The following is a 20,596-nucleotide window of genomic DNA, read 5'->3' as shown; positions in this document are numbered from 1 at the left end:
ATCGCATCCTGGTTAATATGACACAAATTAAAGCCACCTTAGATTAGGGATCCTCAATACAGAAAGTGCCTAATGGCATGGGGCTGAATGTAAGCATGACTGTACGGTATTTTCTTAATTGGTGATTGATGTGGGAGAACCCAGTCTATTGTGGGTTGTGTCATCCCTGGACTAGAGGATCCTGAGTTCTATAAGAAAGCAGGCTGAGTAAGCCATGAGGAGCAAGCCCATAGTTAGCACTCCTGCATGGCCTCTGCATCAGCTCCTGTCTCCAGGTCCCTGCCCTGTTTGAGTTCCAGCCTTGATTCCCTTCAGTGATGAGCAGTGATGTGGAAGAGTAAGACAAATGTCCTCCCCAGATGGCTTTTGGTCATGTTGCCATCACATCAATAGGAACCCTAGCTGAGACACTTGGTACCCTCTGGGGTACCTTCAAGGTAGGTTGTCTCCAACTGGAATATAGCCCTTGACAAAAGATCAGGACTTCAAGGAAACTTTTCCTACACAACTGTTTTCCTCCAAATCCTAGTAAGTATTCCTTTTTAATTTTCTCAAACTTGGGTGTAGAAAATAAAGAGTGGCTCTCTTTCGTGATGCCTCCTAGGCGGTCGGCTATGTCAAGATGAAGCTGAGTGTCTCCTTCCCTGCCACTGGCTTTCAGAAACTCATAGAAGTGGATGATGAACGCAAGCTTCGTACGTTCTATGAGAAGCGCATGGCCACAGAAGTAGCTGCTGATGCTCTTGGTGAAGAGTGGAAGGGTTATGTGGTCCAGATCAGTGGTGAGAATGACAAACAAGGTTTTCCCATGAAGCAAGGCATTTTGACCCATGGCAGAGTGCGCCTGCTGTTGAGTAAGGGGCATTCTTGTTATAGACCAAGGAGAACTGGAGAAAGGAAGTGCAAGTCTGTTCACAGGTGCACTGTGGATGCCAACCTGAGTGTTCTCAACTTGGTTATTGTAAAAAAAAAAAAAAAAGGAGAAAAGGATATTCCAGGACTGACAGATACCACTGTGCCTCATCGGTTGGGACCTAAAAGAGCTAGTAGAATCCGAAAGCTTTTTAATCTCTCCAAAGAAGATGATGTTGTCAGAAAGCCCTTAAACAAAGAAGGTAAGAAGCCCAGGACCAAAGCGCCCAAGATTCAGCGTCTTGTTACTCCCCGTGTCCTGCAACATGAATGCCAATTTATTGCTCTGAAGAAGCAAATCACTAAGAAAAACGAGGAGGCTGCAGAATACGATAAACTTTTGGCCAGGAGAATGAAGGAAGCCAAAGAAAAGCGCCAGGATCAGATTGCCAAGAGACGTAGGCTGTCCTCACTGAGAGCTTCTATTTCTAAATCTGAGTCCAGTCAAAAATAAGTCTTTGAAGAGTAACAAATAATGAGACCTTGAAAAACAGAAAGAAAAGAAAGAGTGCTTTTAGCCCTGGATACCTCAATAATCATTGCTTCCTTCTACCATACACCTTTGTCATACGGTCCCCAAATTGTTAAGATGAGAATGCACTCTAGTTAGGAGAAACTGTTTTGTACTAGAAGGGAGCTCAGGAAATACACAGAAAGGACAGCATAAAAGCAGGGACAGGGTAACACATGGAATGCAGTAGTATCACGCAGTGGAAGTAAAACTCCAGTCATACCAGTGGTAGCTAGCAAGAACCTACAAAGTATGAGTCACCTAGTTACTAGGACGAAAAGAGTGCCTCCAGTAAGCACTTGGGCACTTTTTGAAGGGATTTTTATCTTTGAATTTTTTCATGCAATATATTTTTATTATGCTTTCCCCTCCCCAAGTCCTCCAAGATTTTCCTCAGCTCCCTAATCCCCGTCATGTCAGTTCTTTCTTTTCTCTGTCTCTCTCCCAACAGAAAAACAAAAATCAAAACAATGAAACAGTAAGACCAAAAAAAAAAAAAGGAAAAAAAAAAAGCAAAAGCATATAGATCCCTGAGCCTTGATGGGTTTGATGAAGATATACATTTAAGACTGACTTCTCCAAGGCCTCTCCTGTCTTCTCTTCTTTCTCTTCTCTTCTCTTTTCTCTTCTCTCATCTCTTCTCTTCCTCTTCTCCCTTCTCCCTTCTCCCTTCTCCCTTCTCCCTTCTCCCTTCTCCCTTCTCCCTTCTCCCTTCTTCTTCTTCTTCTTCTTCTTCTTCTTCTTCTTCTTCTTCTTCTTCTTCTTTTTCTTCTTCTTCTTTTTCTTCTTCTTCTTCTTTTCTTCTTCTTCTTCCTCTTCCTCTTCCTCCTCCTCCTCTTCCTCCTCCTTCTTCTCTCTCTCTCTCTCTCTCTCTCTCTCTCTCTCTCTCTCTCTCTCTCTCTCTGTCTCCACATTTACTCCAGGAACAAGCTTCTCTGATGAAAGCTGAGCAAAACGCTTTCAAAGAAAAAATAGGGGTGATACCAACTGGAAGCCCCAAACCCCTAAATGCAGCAAGATAATGAACTTACCATGGAATGAACACGAAACTAAATAAGCAGTCGTGGAAAACAGGATCCCTTCCCCAAATTCCACTTATCTTTCCTAACAGAAACTGTCTGAGAGACATCATATCCATTGCTGTGAGATGCAGCCTCCCCCTGCATAAATAGCTGTTAACTACTATACTATCATGTTGGCCTCATACCTGTGTTGTATCACACTGACTCACCACACTGGATCCCAAAGTCTCCAGCTGTGAGATCTGAATACTTTGGCTCAGCCACAGTTGCCAGTCCCTCACCCTCCCATATCCATGTGGCTGCTGGCCCTATTTAGTGCAGCCTGGCTTACACTACCTATCACCACAGAAGCTACCATGCATCCGAAACACCTAGGAGGCTTGTGGAAAGGCAGACTTTTGGGCCTTCACAATCTCTAATTGAGCTGGAATAAGGTAGGGTCCTGGGGTTTACATTCTAACAAGTTTCCACATAAAACACACTGATACAAGGAAAGTACTCTAAGAACCACTGTCATCAATGAGTGAGCTCTTAAAAATCCCTGGGGAAAGGAGAGCTGATCTCCAAACTGTGGCATCCCTAATCAAGCTCTAACCCCTGGAGGAGACACAGAAAACGCAAGAGTGAGGGCACATAAAGAAACACTACAGATCCTGATCTCAGAGGCAGGGGTGAAGAAGTGGAGGATGAAGAGGGATCTGCTGTGGTTCAGTGGTCCCAGTGGGACAGATATGGCTGTAGAGTGGTGAATGCCAGCAAAAACTGCCTAGCCAGTGCAGAACACAAAGAAAGACACAATTACGACAGTTAACCACAGGAACAGAATGGTAATAAAAGAATTTTACTTTGTAAGGACCCGTGGCAATAACTCAATGGCTACAGTTTTTTCAGTGATAAGACAGATGGGCAGCCTGCTCAAGTATTGTTTGACTTAGATAAGCAAGAAATGTCTCGGTCTGCTGGGCGTAAAAACTAAATGGCTATGCATTTGAGAGTCATGTCATTTTGCCCAGATCTCAGAACCAAACCTGACATGAAGCATAGGCCAGATCCCACTGACAGTATCCAACCATGTGACACGTGCATCTGCAAATTCACCCCCTCCGCCAAAGAGTCTAAACACTAGTACTCTGGCCTTCTGGAGGTCAGTAGATACTCTATTTCTTTTTTAGATTTATATATTGTATGTGTGTATACTGTTGTTACTTTCAGACACACCAGAAGAAGACATTGGATCCCGTTACAGTTGACTGTGAATCACCATGTGATTGCTGGAAATTGACTTCAGGACCTCTGGAAGTGGAGTCAATGTTCTTAACCACTGAGCCATCTCTCCAGCCCCTACATACTCACTCTAAACGTAACATGACACTGAGTCAATAAAATTAAGGAATTAATTAAGTAATAAGAAGACTATTATTAGCCTCTGACTATCTAATAATGGACCTATGGAGGCAAGGAAGGGCCCACCCTGTAGTCATTTTCTTATCTTGGAACGTGTAGCAGCAAAGAGTAACTCAGAAAAAAAAATCAGTGTAGACAAGAACATAACGGTAGTTTAAAATTAAAAATAAAAAGACAAGCAGAAAATTCTGGAGGTGCCTTGCCCTACCCCACACCATCCTCCAGGAAGTCAGCACACATTAAAATCCACCAGGTCACTGACAAAATGGTGCATTCATAGTGATGGCACCGTCAGCAATTTCAAAGACAAATACAGGTGACCATTCCATTTCCTGTTCCTGCTTGGCCAGTGATAAAACCAAATATCTGGAAGAAAATTCTTACAACTTATGGTGAAGGTAAATTTAAGCAGGTGTTCATTACAACAGCACCGAGGTCAAGATGTGCTAAAGCAGTGTGCACACCTCTGACACCTGATTTGCAGCTGTCGATCTGGCTTTCTTTTTCCAAAGGCATAACACGGAACATCAAGGGGGGTGCCTTAGACAGGGTTTTACTGCTGTGAACAGACACCATGACCAAGTCAAGTCTTATAAGGACCACATTTAATTGGTGGCTGGTTTACAGGTCGGAGGTTCAATCCATTATCGTCAAAGTGAGGGTACGGCACCATCCCAGGCAGGCATGGTGCAGGAGGAGCTGAGAGTTCTACATCTTCATCTGAAGGCTGCTAGCAGAATACTCACTTCGAGGCAGCTAGAACTAGGGTATTAAAGCCCACACCCACAGTGACACACCCACTCCAACAAGGCCACACCCTGGCCCAAGCACATACAAACCATCACTGGAGGTTTACATGTATGCAGCAGGGGCAGTAGTATCTACCGTAACTGGCCTGCCCACGATCTCACCTCTCCTATAACGTCACAGTGATCTGAAGCTAAACTGACAGGCACTCCTAATAGGACTTTGAATCTCACTGGACCCATCTACTCCTTGCACAGTTGATCCTCTAGGAAAAGCTTCATGTTTTCAATTGCTCCAGTATAAATCCTTGGGCGTCTCCTTGATTTCTTTCTCGTGTCTTTCCAGTAGTCCATGAGCAAATACTGCTGGCTATACTCCTAACATCTGTCTAGAATGTGGCCACATTTCACCAGCTGAATTGCTCTCACTTCAGACCAAGCAACTATTTCTCACATGGGCCATTCAATAGCATTCTTATAGATTTCTGTGCTTCCGTTATAATTTCTTAATTGATACCATTATCACGGTGAGGTTCCTGGAAGATGTGTTTGATGATTTCAACATACTATTACTTGCTCTTGAGCTCTCCTTTTATATTTAAAGATACAATCCATTTATCATAGCCTACAAATATCTCCATCTTCTCAAATTCACGATGACTTAAAATCCAATTCTATTCCATTGATCTACGTGCTGGTCTCGATACCAATACCATACAACTTTTATCACAATTGCTCTGTAATACTGCTTGAAGTCAGGGATGGTGATTCCCCCAGAAGCTCTTTTATTGTTGAGGATAGTTTTCCCTATCCTGGGTGTTTTGTTATTTCAAATGAATTTGCAAATTGCTCTTTCTAATTTTATGAAGAATTGAGTTGGAACTTTGATGGGGATTGCATTGAATCTATAGATTGCTTTCAGCCAGATGGCCATCTTTACTATATTAATCCTGCCAATCCATGAGCTTGGGAGATCTTTCCAACTTTTGAGATCTTCAGTTTCTTTCTTCAGTTTCAAGTCTTCAGAGACTTGAAGTTCTTGTCATACAAATCTTTCACTTGCTTGATTAGAGTCACACTCAGGTATTTTATATTATTTGTGACTATTGTGAAGGGTGTCATTTCCCTAATTTCTTTCTCAGCCTGTTTATCCTTTGAGTAGAAGGCTACTGATTTGTTTGAGTTAATTTTATAATCCAGCCCTTTGAATTCACACACCTATGGTCATTTGATCTTTGACAAAGGGCTAAAACCATTCAATGGGGAAAAAAGACAGGATTTTCAACAAATAGTGCTGGCTCAGCTGGAGGTCAGCATGTAGAAGAATGCAAATTTATCCATTCTTATCTTCTTATACAAAACTCAAGTCCAAGTGGATCGAAGACCTCCACATAAAACCAGATGCACTGAAACTAATAGAAGAGAAAGTGGGTAAGAACCTCGAACACATAGGCACAGGAGAAATTTTCCTGAATAGAACACCAATGGCTTATGCTCTAAGATCAAGAATAGACAAATGGGATCTCATAAAATTGTAAAGCTTCTGTAAAGCAAAGAATATTGTCAATAGGACAAAATGGCAACCAACAGATTGGGAAAAGATCTTTACCCAATCTAATATATACAAAGAACTCAAGAAGTTAGACTCCAGAGAAGCAAAATAATCTTTTTTAAAAAATGGGGTACAGAGCTAAGCAAGTAATTCTCAACTGAAAAATATTGAATGGCCAAGAAGCACCTAAAGAAATGTTCAACATCCTTAGTCATGAGGGAAATGCAAATCAAAACAACCCTGAGATACCACCTCACACCAGTCAGAATGGCTAAGATCAAAAACTCAGGTGACAGGAGACACTGGTAAGGATGTGGAGAAAGAGGAACACTCCTCCATTGTTGGTGGGATTCCAAGCTGATACAACCACTCTGGAAATCAGTCTGGCAGTTCCTCAGAAAATTGAACATAGTACTACCTGAGGACCCAGCAATACCACTCCTGGACATACACCCAAAAGATGCTCCAACATATAACAAAGACACATGCTCCACTATGTTCATAGCAGCCTTATTTATAATAGCCAGAAGCTGGAAAGAACTCAGATGTCCTTTGACAGAAGAATGGATACAGAAAATATTGTACATTTATCCAATGGAGTACAACTCAGCTATTAAAAACAATGACTACATGAAATTCATAGGCAAATGAATGGAACTAGAAAATATCATCCTAAGTGAAGTAACCCAGTCACAAAAGAACATACATGGTATGCACTCACTGATAAGTGGATTTTAGCCCAAAAGCTCAAAATACCCAAGATACAATTCATAAACCATATGAAGCTCAAGAAGGAAGACAAAAATGTAGATGCTTCAGCCCTTCTTAGAAGGGAGAACAAAATACTAATGGGAGGAAATACAGGGACAAAGAGTGGAGCAGGGACTGAAGGTAATCCAGAGACTGCCCCACCTGGGGATCCATCCCAAATGTAGCCACCAAACCCAGTCACTATTGCTGATTCAAGGAAGTACTTGCTGACAGCAGCCTGATATGGATCTCTTCTGAAAGGCTCTGCCGGAGGATTATAGATACAGATGAGGATACTTGCAGTCAACCATTGGACTGAGCATTGGAACCCCAATGGAGGAGTTAGAAAAAGGACTGGATGGGGTTGGGGATTTAGCTCAGTGGTAGAGCGCTTGCCTAGGAAGCGCAAGGCCCTGGGTTCGGTCCCCAGCTCCGAAAAAAAGAACCAAAAAAAAAAAAAAAAAGAAAGAAAAAGGACTGGAGGAGCTGAAAGGGTCTACAACCCCATGAGAACAACATCAACCAACCAAACCCCTACCCCCAGAGCTCCCAGGGACTAAAACACCAACCAATGAGAAAACATGGAGGAACCCACGGCTCCAGCTGCATATGTAGCAGAGGATGACCTTGTTGAACATCAATAGGAGGAGAAGCCCTTGGTCCTGTAAAGTCTCATTTCCCTAGTGTAGGGGAAAGCCAGGGTGTTGAGATGAGAGTGGGTGGGTGGGAGTGGGAGTATCTTCATAGAAATAGGAGGTGGGGGAGGGGAGTTGGAGAGGGGGAAAAGTGATAATATTTGAAATGTAAATACATAACATATCCAATACAATGAAAATATGTATACATTTTTCATTATTTATGTGTATGGTGTTTGCATGTATGTAGACAAGTATGTATGGGTACAAACACTCATAGATGTACATATAGACTCCAGAGGAGGATGCTGTGTGTTACCCACTGTCCCTCTCCCCTTCCCTCCTGAGTCACAGTGTCTTACTGAGCCTGAAGCTCTATTTCAGCTGTCTAGCTAGCTAATGAGCTGCTGGGACCCACCTGTCTCTACCTTTCCCTACCCTCAATGCTGGGGTGAGAGGCACTGGCAGTCAAGCCTATCATCTTTGTATGGGTACAGGCAATGTGAACTCAGCTTCCTGTGGTTATAAAAGCATTCTTACCCATTAAGACATCGCTAGAGCTTCAACTTGTGGGCACTTGTTTGAGTAATTTTGCATTTATCATTTACCATGGCCAATAGGGCAATCCTGGATAGTATCCCCAGATGCTTCCTTGGCCTTACTTTTGTATCAGTCTCTGGTATTCCAGAGACCGGTCTATATGCTTTCTAAAGGCAATGAGCATATTCTCCAGCTCAGGGCTTTTGGCCTTGCTTTTACCTCTTCTTCAGAGATCTGAACATGTCATCTGAGCACTCTGCCTAATACAACGCCTCCTGTGTCATTCTCCTGCAATGTTCTACTGTATTATCCCACCCTGCCTTAGCGTTCTTTGTCCATGTGTGCTTAGTGTTCTTCACTGTCCTCGTTCGCGGTTTCCCGTCCAGGATAGTACCTGGTGTACAGAAGGTACTCAATAAATTTACTCTAAAGAAGTGAACGGCTGAGCTCGAGTAATCACTCCCTTTACAAGCTGCTCACGTCTTACTTCAGCCACAGTCCCTTCCTGCTTTAAAGCAGAGGCAACGCTCAGTTCTAAGATCCATTTATGAAATAAGTACTTGAAATTGAAATGCATGTCTATTTCATTTACAGCACATATATTTTGTTTGTGGCTCTTTAAGTCTAGGAAAGAGCACAGTTAACGTATTCCGTTGTGGAGCCCCTTAGTCTGTTCTGCAAGGTACTCGGAGTGAATGGAACTTTTATTTGTGGATCCCTGGTTCCCATTGATTTCCCCCAAAAGACTTCTTAAAAAGAAAGTCAAAAATCTACTTTTAACCATAAATATATGCCCAGTATATACGAAAAAAAAAAGCATTTAGAAAGCATAAAGTAAACTTTTGAGGAGTCTCTTCCTAGCCCGTCCCCACCAACGTCCTACAGCTCAAAAACAATCAATGCCAGAACTTAATGGAGATAGTCCCATGTGGGCACACATTTAACATGCATGCATAGGACAATCTGTTCCCACGGTTTGTTTGAATGTGTTTCCATGTACACATTCAAAACTATGCTAACGGTGACTTAATGACAGGCCTGCAATAGTTTCTAGTTCTTTTTTTTTTTTTTTACAATGAGGATGTATTATCTTGCTAGCTGATAAAATAATTATAATATCTTAAAGGGAACTAGAACCTGTTAGACAAGTTTCCAGAGGAATGTAAAAAGCAAACACAGATAATGGGTGAACTTTTACAAGGAAAAGCTATAGTCTCGCATCATTGAAATTAAATAGCCCAAATTAAAAGAGAAAAAGGGGAAAGAAAAAGCATGGTCAGAAAGTCTAGATCCACATTTTTTCACAGCCACGAGTATGGTTCGCGGTTTCTCAGTTGAAGGAACAAGATTGTACATTAAGCTGCTGGTTCATCTGCCACGTAGGGAGGCCAGGTTCTCAGGGCGGAGTATGTGTACACATAATTATCTCGAGGTGAGATGTGGAGCTGGTGGAGGGAACAGGGAAGTTTTAAACAGCTTAAATGTGTTGCTCAAGGTATTCCATTTGTATAAGGATAATGTTGATTTTACTGTCTCACTTACGAGACTTCTGAGCTGGAAATAACCTCAGCTGTCATACGGATAAACTCATCTTCCGGATGAGGAAATAAGCCTAAGAAATCAAGTGGCTTGGCCTGGTTAGAATGCAGATTCAGACATGGCTGACGCATCCTTGTTCCTGGAACTGAACTGCCTCCAGCTCTCGGAGAACAAGGGAAATCTGAGATGTGACAGAGGACCAGGTATCTGGCACTCTGCCAGAGCCCTGCCGAGGATGGGAAGTAACAGGGGCAGCCCGTCCCTTTAGCCCATCAGTCCGAGGGGACTGAAAGGTAATGTGTGAGCCTGGGATTTTAAATGGCCCAAATAACCTTCAGCAGGAACAGAGTTCTAGAGTCAAGGTCCGACTTGATAGGTGAAAGTGCAGGGGGGTCCATTTCAAATCATGTAGGGAGTCAGCCAAGAATGGCCATCACTCATCAAGAGAAAGCTGAGTGTAAAACAGTAAGAAGAATATTTACGAGTCACCAAAATTAATGTTTTAAAAGTCCTACATTTAGAAATAAAATTATCATCAAGGTGTTCCATAACTCGTTTTGAGCTAACAATTACCTCCTATCTACATGGATACATAATTAGGTTTCACAGGGACATAGAAAGTACTGACACCATCCGGGACACAGTTGTTCTACTGCCCGTGCACTTCGTACTGTGACCTTCACAGCAGATGCACATTTTAAGGTAGGTTATTAACAGAGGCAAACCCATTTCTCCAAATGGCGAGAGCTGGCTAGATTCTCCTATGCAGGAGAATATGCTTGATTGGTTCTTCCTTAGATGTCTGACTGCACTGAATAAATCACATTCTAAAACCATCCATTTGACTGAAAATGTCTGATTTCATTTTTCTTTAAAGCCCAATCGAATGCATATATGCATATATACATGTATGTATATTACATTTTCATCAGTGCAGCATGTAGGAAAGCTAAATGTTTAGGAATGAGGCAAGACTGAATGCAGGGAATGGACATGAGTCGTGAAGAAAAGAATATACAGATAATTTCTTTTCTACTTCAGACTCTGTCATGGATTATGTGTTTGGTGTGGTGGATAAGGGTATAAAAACAGATTTGGGCACCCGCGGATCCCGGCCCGCAGCAGCTCTCTGCTCCCAGACCCGGTGAGAGAGAGACCCAACCGCCTGGTCAGGTGGGCACTCCTGAGGCTGCAGAGCGGAAGAGACCAACAACACTGCTCACCCCTGCCCACATCCCTGGCCCAAGAGGAAACTGTATAAGGCCTCTGGGCTCCCGTGGAGGAGGGCCCAGGAGCAGCAGGACACCTGCCTGAGACACCACCGGAACCGGAAAGAAACAGACCGGATAAACAGTTCTCTGCACCCAAATCCCGTGGGAGGGAGAGCTAAACCTTCAGAGAGGCAGACAAGCCTGGGAAACCAGAAGAGACTGCTCCCTGCACACACATCTCAGACGCCAGAGGAAAAAGCCAAAGACCATCTGGAACCCTGGTGCACTGAAGCTCCCGGAAGGGGCGGCACAGGTCTTCCTGGTTGCTGCCGCTGCAGAGAGCCCCTGGGCAGCACCCCACGAGCGAACCTGAGCCTCGGGACCACAGGTAAGACCAAATTTTCTGCTGCAAGAAAGCTGCCTGGTGAACTCAAGACACAGGCCCACAGGAACAGCTGAAGACCTGTAGAGAGGAAAAACTACACGCCCGAAAGCAGAACACTCTGTCCCCATAACTGACTGAAAGAGAGGAAAACAGGTCTACAGCACTCCTGACACACAGGCTTATAGGACAGTCTAGCCACTGTCAGAAATAGCAGAACAAAGTAACCCTAGAGATAATCTGATGGCGAGAGGCAAGCGCAGGAACCCAAGCAACAGAAACCAAGACTACATGCCATCATCGGAGCCCAATTCTCCCACCAAAACAAACATGGAATATTCAAACACACCAGAAAAGCAAGATCTAGTTTCAAAATCATATTTGATCATGATGCTGGAGGACTTCAAGAAAGACATGAACACACTTAGGGAAACACAGGAAAACATTAATAAACAAGTAGAAGCCTACAGAGAGGAATCGCAAAAATCCCTGAAAGAATTCCAGGAAAACACAATCAAACAGTTGAAGGAATTAAAAATGGAAATAGAAGCAATCAAGAAAGAACACATGGAAACAACCCTGGATATAGAAAACCAAAAGAAGAGACAAGGAGCTGTAGATACAAGCTTCACCAACAGAATACAAGAGATGGAAGAGAGAATCTCAGGAGCAGAAGATTCCATAGAAATCATTAACTCAACTGTCAAAGATAATGTAAAGCGGAAAAAGCTACTGGTCCAAAACATACAGGAAATCCAGGACTCAATGAGAAGATCAAACCTAAGGATAATAGGTATAGAAGAGAGTGAAGACTCCCAGCTCAAAGGACCAGTAAATATCTTCAACAAAATCATAGAAGAAAACTTCCCTAACCTAAAAAAAGAGATACCCATAGACATACAAGAAGCCTACAGAACTCCAAATAGATTGGACCAGAAAAGAAACACCTCCCGTCACATAATTGTCAAAACACCAAACGCACAAAATAAAGAAAGAATATTAAAAGCAGTAAGGGAAAAAGGTCAAGTAACATATAAAGGGAGACCTATCAGAATCACACCAGACTTCTCGCCAGAAACTATGAAGGCCAGAAGATCCTGGACTGATGTCATACAGACCCTAAGAGAACACAAATGCCAGCCCAGGTTACTGTATCCAGCAAAACTCTCAATTAACATTGATGGAGAAACCAAGATATTCCATGACAAAACCAAATTTACACAATATCTTTCTACAAATCCAGCACTACAAAGGATAATAAATGGTAAAGCCCAACATGAGGAGGCAAGCTATACCCTAGAAGAAGCAAGAAACTAATCGTCTTGGCAACAAAACAAAGAGAATGAAAGCACACAAACATAACCTCACATCCAAATATGAATATAAAGGGAAACAATAATCACTATTCCTTAATATCTCTCAATATCAATGGCCTCAACTCCCCAATAAAAAGACATAGATTAACAAACTGGATATGCAACGAGGACCCTGCATTCTGCTGCCTACAGGAAACACACCTCAGAGACAAAGACAGACACTACCTCAGAGTGAAAGGCTGGAAAACAACTTTCCAAGCAAATGGTCAGAAGAAGCAAGCTGGAGTAGCCATTCTAATATCAAATAAAATCAATTTCCAACTAAAAGTCATCAAAAAAGATAAGGAAGGACACTTCATATTCATCAAAGGAAAAATCCACCAAGATGAACTCTCAATCCTAAATATCTATGCCCCAAATACAAGGGCACCTACATACGTAAAAGAAACCTTACTAAAGCTCAAAACACACATTGCACCTCACACAATAATAGTGGGAGATTTCAACACCCCACTCTCATCAATGGACAGATCATGGAAACAGAAATTAAACAGTGATATCGACAGACTAAGAGAAGTCATGAGCCAAATGGACTTAACAGATATTTATAGAACATTCTATCCTAAAGCAAAAGGATATACCTTCTTCTCAGCTCCTCATGGCACTTTCTCCAAAATTGACCATATAATTGGTCAAAAAACGGGCCTCAACAGGTACAGAAAGATAGAAATAATCCCATGCGTGCTATCGGACCACCACGGCCTAAAACTGGTCTTTAATAACAATAAGGGAAGAATGCCCACATATACGTGGAAATTGAACAATGCTCTACTCAATGATAACCTGGTCAAGGAAGAAATAAAGAAAGAAATTAAAAACTTTTTAGAATTTAATGAAAATGAAGATACAACATACCCAAACTTATGGGACACAATGAAAGCTGTGCTAAGAGGAAAACTCATAGCGCTGAGTGCCTGCAGAAAGAAACAGGAAAGAGCATATGTCAGCAGCTTGACAGCACACCTAAAAGCTCTAGAACAAAAAGAAGCAAATACACCCAGGAGGAGTAGAAGGCAGGAAATAATCAAACTCAGAGCTGAAATCAACCAAGTAGAAACAAAAAGGACCATAGAAAGAATCAACAGAGAGCTCTCTGCTCCCAGACCCGGTGAGAGAGAGACCCAACCGCCTGGTCAGGTGGGCACTCCTGAGGCTGCAGAGCAGAAGAGACCACCAACACTGCTCACCCCTGCCCACATCCCTGGCCCAAGAGGAAACTGTATAAGGCCTCTGGGCTCCCGTGGGGGAGGGCCCAGGAGCGGCAGGACCCCTGCCGGAGACACCGCCGGACCCTGAAGGAAACAGACCGGATAAACAGTTCTCTGCACCCAAATCCCGTGGGAGGGAGAGCTAAACCTTCAGAGAGGCAGACAGGCCTGGGAAACCAGAAGAGACTGCTCCCTGCACACACATCTCGGACGCCAGAGGAAAAAGCCAAAGACCATCTGGAACCCTGGTGCACTGAAGCTCCCGGAAGGGGCGGCACAGGTCTTCCTGGTTGCTGCCGCTGCAGAGAGCCCCTGGACAGCACCCCACGAGCAAACCTGAGCCTCGGGACCACAGGTAAGACCAAATTTTCTGCTGCAAGAAAGCTGCCTGGTGAACTCAAGACACAGGCCCACAGGAACAGCTGAAGACCTGTAGAGAGGAAAAACTACACGCCCGAAAGCAGAACACTCTGTCCCCATAACTGACTGAAAGAGAGGAAAACAGGTATACAGCACTCCTGACACACAGGCTTATAGGACAGTCTAGCCACTGTCAGAAATAGCAGAACAAAGTAACACTAGAGATAATCTGATGGCGAGAGGCAAGCGCAGGAACCCAAGCAACAGAAACCAAGACTACATGCCATCATCGGAGCCCAATTCTCCCACCAAAACAAACATGGAATATCCAAACACACCAGAAAAGCAAGATCTAGTTTCAAAATCATATTTGATCATGATGCTGGAGGACTTCAGGAAAGACCTGAACACACTTAGGGAAGCACAGGAAAACATTAATAAACAAGTAAAAGCCTACAGAGAGGAATCGCAAAAATCCCTGAAAGAATTCCAGGAAAACACAATCAAACAGTTGAAGGAATTAAAAATGGAAATAGAAGCAATCAAGAAAGAACACATGGAAACAACCCTGGATATAGAAAACCAAAAGAAGAGACAAGGAGCTGTAGATACAAGCTTCACCAACAGAATACAAGAGATGGAAGAGAGAATCTCAGGAGCAGAAGATTCCATAGAAATCATTGACTCAACTGTCAAAGATAATGTAAAGCGGAAAAAGCTACTGGTCCAAAACATACAGGAAATCCAGGACTCAATGAGAAGATCAAACCTAAGGATAATAGGTATAGAAGAGAGTGAAGACTCCCAGCTCAAAGGACCAGTAAATATCTTCAACAAAATCATAGAAGAAAACTTCCCTAACCTAAAAAAAGAGATACCCATAGACATACAGGAAGCCTACAGAACTCCAAATAGATTGGACCAGAAAAGAAACACCTCCCGTCACATAATTGTCAAAACACCAAACGCACAAAATAAAGAAAGAATATTAAAAGCAGTAAGGGAAAAAGGTCAAGTAACATATAAAGGGAGACCTATCAGAATCACACCAGACTTCTCGCCAGAAACTATGAAGGCCAGAAGATCCTGGACTGATGTTATACAGACCCTAAGAGAACACAAATGCCAGCCCAGATTACTGTATCCAGCAAAACTCTCAATTAACATTGATGGAGAAACCAAGATATTCCATGACAAAACCAAATTTACACAATATCTTTCTACAAATCCAGCACTACAAAGGATAATAAATGGTAAAGCCCAACATAAGGAGGCAAGCTATACCCTAGAAGAAGCAAGAAACTAATCGACTTGGCAACAAAACAAAGAGAATGAAAGCACACAAACATAACCTCACATCAAATATGAATATAACGGGAAGCAATAATCACTATTCCTTAATATCTCTCAATATCAATGGCCTCAACTCCCCAATAAAAAGACATAGATTAACAAACTGGATACGCAACGAGGACCCTGCATTCTGCTGCCTACAGGAAACACACCTCAGAGACAAAGACAGACACTACCTCAGAGTGAAAGGCTGGAAAACAACTTTCCAAGCAAATGGTCAGAAGAAGCAAGCTGGAGTAGCCATTCTAATATCAAATAAAATCAATTTCCAACTAAAAGTCATCAAAAAAGATAAGGAAGGACACTTCATATTCATCAAAGGAAAAATCAACCAAGATGAACTCTCAATCCTAAATATCTATGCCCCAAATACAAGGGCACCTACATATGTAAAAGAAACCTTACTAAAGCTCAAAACACACATTGCACCTCACACAATAATAGTGGGAGATTTCAACACCCCACTCTCATCAATGGACAGATCATGGAAACAGAAATTAAACAGTGATGTAGACAGACTAAGAGAAGTCATGAGCCAAATGGACTTAACGGATATTTATAGAACATTCTATCCTAAAGCAAAAGGAAATACCTTCTTCTCAGCTCCTCATGGTACTTTCTCCAAAATTGACCATATAATTGGTCAAAAAACGGGCCTCAACAGGTACAGAAAGATAGAAATAATCCCATGCGTGCTATCGGACCACCACGGCCTAAAACTGGTCTTCAATAACAATAAGGGAAGAATGCCCACATATACGTGGAAATTGAACAATGCTCTACTCAATGATAACCTGGTCAAGGAAGAAATAAAGAAAGAAATTAAAAACTTTTTAGAATTTAATGAAAATGAAGATACAACATACTCAAACTTATGGGACACAATGAAAGCTGTGCTAAGAGGCAAACTCATAGCGCTGAGTGCCTGCAGAAAGAAACAGGAAAGAGCATATGTCAGCAGCTTGACAGCACACCTAAAAGCTCTAGAACAAAAAGAAGCAAATACACCCAGGAGGAGTAGAAGGCAGGAAATAATCAAACTCAGAGCTGAAATCAACCAAGTAGAAACAAAAAGGACCATAGAAAGAATCAACAGAACCAAAAGTTGGTTCTTTGAGAAAATCAACAAGATAGATAAACCCTTAGCCAGACTAACGAGAGGACACAGAGAGTGTGTCCAAATTAACAAAATCAGAAATGAAAAGGGAGACATAACTACAGATTCAGAGGAAATTCAAAAAATCATCAGATCTTACTATAAAAACCTATATTCAACAAAATTTGAAAATCTTCAGGAAATGGACAATTTCCTAGACAGATACCAGGTATCGAAGTTAAATCAGGAACAGATAAACCAGTTAAACAACCCCATAACTCCTAAGGAAATAGAAGCAGTCATTAAAGGTCTCCCAACCAAAAAGAGCCCAGGTCCAGACGGGTTTAGTGCAGAATTCTATCAAACCTTCATAGAAGACCTCATACCAATATTATCCAAACTATTCCACAAAATTGAAACAGATGGAGCCCTACCGAATTCCTTCTACGAAGCCACAATTATTCTTATACCTAAACCACACAAAGACACAACAAAGAAAGAGAACTTCAGACCAATTTCCCTTATGAATATCGACGCAAAAATACTCAATAAAATTCTGGCAAACCGAATTCAAGAGCACATCAAAACAATCATCCACCATGATCAAGTAGGCTTCATCCCAGGCATGCAGGGATGGTTTAATATACGGAAAACCATCAACGTGATCCATTATATAAACAAACTGAAAGAACAGAACCACATGATCATTTCATTAGATGCTGAGAAAGCATTTGACAAAATTCAACACCCCTTCATGATAAAAGTCCTGGAAAGAACAGGAATTCAAGGCCCATACCTAAACATAGTAAAAGCCATATACAGCAAACCAGTTGCTAACATTAAACTAAATGGAGAGAAACTTGAAGCAATCCCACTAAAATCAGGGACTAGACAAGGCTGCCCACTCTCTCCCTACTTATTCAATATAGTTCTTGAAGTTCTAGCCAGAGCAATCAGACAACAAAAGGAGATCAAAGGGATACAGATCGGAAAAGAAGAGGTCAAAATATCACTATTTGCAGATGACATGATAGTATATTTAAGTGATCCCAAAAGTTCCACCAGAGAACTACTAAAGCTAATAAACAACTTCAGCAAAGTGGCTGGGTATAAAATTAACTCAAATAAATCAGTTGCCTTCCTCTATACAAAAGAGAAACAAGCCGAGAAAGAAATTAGGGAAACGACACCCTTCATAATAGACCCAAATAATATAAAGTACCTCGGTGTGACTTTAACCAAGCAAGTAAAAGATCTGTACAATAAGAACTTCAAGACACTGAGGAAAGAAATTGAAGAAGACCTCAGAAGATGGAAAGATCTCCCATGCTCATGGATTGGCAGGATTAATATAGTAAAAATGGCCATTGTACCAAAAGCAATCTACAGATTCAATGCAATCCCCATCAAAATACCAATCCAATTCTTCAAAGAGTTAGACAGAACAATTTGCAAATTCATCTGGAATAACAAAAAACCCAGGATAGCTAAAGCTATCCTCAACAATAAGAGGACTTCAGGGGGAATCACTATCCCTGAACTCAAGCAGTATTACAGAGCAATAGTGATAAAAACTGCATGGTATTGGTACAGGGACAGACAGATAGACCAATGGAATAGAATTGAAGACCCAGAAATGAACCCACACACCTATGGTCACTTGATTTTTGACAAAGGAGCCAAAACCATCCAATGGAAAAAAGATAGCATTTTCAGCAAATGGTGCTGGTTCAACTGGAGGGCAACATGTAGAAGAATGCAGATCGATCCATGCTTATCACCCTGTACAAAGCTTAAGTCCAAGTGGATCAAGGACCTCCACATCAAACCAGACACACTCAAACTAATAGAAGAAAAACTAGGGAAGCATCTGGAACACATGGGCACTGGAAAAAATTTCCTGAACAAAACACCAATGGCTTATGCTCTAAGATCAAGAATCGACAAATGGGATCTCATAAAACTGCAAAGCTTCTGTAAGGCAAAGGACACTGTGGTTAGGACAAAACGGCAACCAACAGATTGGGAAAAGATCTTTACCAATCCTACAACAGATAGAGGCCTTATATCCAAAATATACAAAGAACTCAAGAAGTTAGACCGCTGGGAAACAAATAACCCTATTAAAAATGGGGTTCAGAGCTAAACAAAGAATTCACAGCTGAGGAATGCCGAATGGCTGAGAAACACCTAAAGAAATGTTCAACATCTTTAGTCATAAGGGAAATGCAAATCAAAACAACCCTGAGATTTCACCTCACACCAGTGAGAATGGCTAAGATCAAAAACTCAGGTGACAGCAGATGCTGGCGAGGATGTGGAGAAAGAGGAACACTCCTCCATTGTTGGTGGGATTGCAGACTGGTACAACCATTCTGGAAATCAGTCTGGAGGTTCCTCAGAAAATTGGACATTGAACTGCCTGAGGATCCAGCTATACCTCTCTTGGGCATATACCCAAAAGATGCCTCAACATATAAAAGAGACACGTGCTCCACTATGTTCATCGCAGCCTTATTTATAATAGCCAGAAACTGGAAAGAACCCAGATGCCCTTCAACAGAGGAATGGATACAGAAAATGTGGTACATCTACACAATGGAATATTACTCAGCTATCAAAAACAACGAGTTTATGAAATTCGTAGGCAAATGGTTGGAACTGGAAAATATCATCCTGAGTGAGCTAACCCAATCACAGAAAGACATACATGGTATGCACTCATTGATAAGTGGCTATTAGCCCAAATGCTTGAATTACCCTAGATCCCTAGAACAAACGAAACTCAAGACGGATGATCAAAATGTGAATGCTTCACTCCTTCTTTAAATGAGGAAAAAGAATACCCTTGGCAGGGAAGGGAGAGGCAAAGATTAAAACAGAGACTTAAGGAACACCCATTTAGAGCCTGCCCCATATGTGGACCATACATATACAGCCACCCAATTAGACAAGATGGATGAAGCAAAGAAGTGCAGACCGACAGGAGCCGGATGTAGATCGCTCCTGAGAGACACAGCCAGAATACAGCAAATACAGAGGCGAATGCCAGCAGCAAACCACTGAACTGAGAATAGGTCCCCCGTTGAAGGAATCAGAGAAAGAACTGGAAGAGCTTGAAGGTGCTCGAGACCCCAAAAGTACAACAATGCCAAGCAACCAGAGCTTCCAGGGACTAAGCCACTACCTAAAGACTATACATGGACTGACCCTGGACTCTGACCCCATAGGTAGCAATGAATATCCTAGTAAGAGCACCAGTGGAAGGGGAAGCCCTGGGTCCTGCTAAGACTGAACCCCCAGTGAACTAGTCTATGGGGGGAGGGCGGCAATGGGGGGAGGGTTGGGAGGGGAACACCCATAAGGAAGGGGAGGGGGGAGGGGGATGTTTGCCCGGAAACCGGGAAAGGGAATAACACTCGAAATGTATATAAGAAATACTCAAGTTAATAAAAAAAAAAAAAGAAAAAAAAAGAAAAAAAAACAGATTTGGGGGCAAAAGCATAAAATCCAATTCAAAGCTCCACAGTTTCTGTTCCCACCTCTCCGTTAACCACACAGAAGTTCAGCAAGTTATACAGTCTTGGGCTCTGGTTAATTTCAATGTGAGGGTTTTAATTTTCCTCAACTTTTTTTATAATAAAATGTTAAATAGATTTTTTTAATGGTGAAACAAAATGAACGAGAGCTCTGTGAGCATTGCAAAACCTCCCAGAAAGTGTTTAATCTGCTACTACTTTAGATAGGAGTCACCCGGGGAGCAGTCAGAATGGTATGATCTTGTGGTTTTACTAGGAGGACAAAGGTCCCTACTTCAAAATCAGCAAGTGTATCAAAGGGACACAGCAAATTTCTGACTGCTCCCTAAGGGATTTTTCAGCTCAGAGAAATCTATGGGAAACCTGAAGTTGAGTGGAAGGAAAAGCTTGCTGATAGACTGGGGCCGTGGAGACCAGGACATACCTCAGGTCTGGGTAGTTCTCCCACACTACAGCTGTC

The 20,596-nt window shown here is 42.1% G+C and overlaps 1 protein-coding gene and 1 pseudogene across 6 annotated transcripts in view; one reads left to right on the top strand and one right to left on the bottom strand.

Moving 5' to 3' along the window:
• Ttc6 (tetratricopeptide repeat domain 6) overlaps positions 1-20,596 on the bottom strand; it is a 213,819-nt gene that overhangs the window by 71,161 nt on the left and 122,062 nt on the right.
• Rps6-ps8 (ribosomal protein S6, pseudogene 8) lies at positions 581-1,366 on the top strand (annotated as a pseudogene).

This window comes from Rattus norvegicus, chromosome 6, assembly GCF_021556685.1.
Source record: "Rattus norvegicus strain SHRSP/BbbUtx chromosome 6, alternate assembly SHRSP_T2T, whole genome shotgun sequence".
In the NCBI taxonomy this organism is placed as follows: Eukaryota; Metazoa; Chordata; class Mammalia; order Rodentia; family Muridae; genus Rattus; species Rattus norvegicus.
The sequence above is the reverse complement of the archived record's forward strand: the minus strand, read 5'-3'. Positions and strand labels throughout refer to the sequence as shown.